The sequence below is a fragment of the Mus caroli genome, unplaced genomic scaffold (genome assembly GCF_978045245.1).
Source record: "Mus caroli unplaced genomic scaffold, Mus_caroli_1 scaffold_11, whole genome shotgun sequence".
NCBI classification, from domain to species: domain Eukaryota; kingdom Metazoa; phylum Chordata; class Mammalia; order Rodentia; family Muridae; genus Mus; species Mus caroli.
Window position 1 is genome coordinate 2,013,893 of NW_028227266.1, and position 866 is coordinate 2,014,758.

Consider the following 866-nt stretch of genomic DNA (forward strand, 5'->3'; position numbering starts at 1 on the left):
TGAAACACAGTAAACCCATTCTTTCTACACTTGCATTTGTTGTATGATTTTCAAAACAAGGGTGGAAGTACATAAGATAGTATATAAATGATTACATTATATGCCTTGCACACATTAAGAGATTTAAAAATTTATCAGAAAAGATGTTGATATGACTCAATGAGCCAATACTCTTGCTGACAAGGCTGAAGACATCAGTCTGATCCTTGGGTTCCATGATAAAAGGAGAAAAGTGACACATTCCACAAGTTCTCTTCTGGCTCTATACAGGGTTGGCATATGGACACATACACATGCACAAAAAAATGTTATAAAAATTTTAATAACATGTATTAGCATGGAAGAGTTGTAATCAGAATCCTACTGCACTATTGGATGTGGTGAATTGCTATATAGGAAGCATGACATACAATATAGTGTTTATGTACCTCAGGGACCAATCTGTGTATTTAAACAAAATGATTAAAAACAACACATCAAGCAGAAGTTATGAAACAAATGGATTTAACAGATATCTAAAGAACATTTTATCTTAAAACAAAAGAATATACCTTCTTCTAGGCACCTCATGGTACCTTCTCCAAAATTGACCATATAATTGGTCACAAAACAGTCCTCAACAAATACAAAATTATTGAAATTGTCCCATGCATCCTATCAGATCACCATGGATTAAGGCTGATCTTCAATTACAACATAAATAATAGAAACTCAACATTCACATGGAAAATGAACAATACTCTCCTCAATGATACCTTGGTCAAGGAAGAAATAAGAAAGAAATTAAAGACTTTTTAGAGTTTAATGAAAATGAAGCCAAAAGATACCAAAACTTATGGGACACAATGAAAGCATTTCTAAAAGGA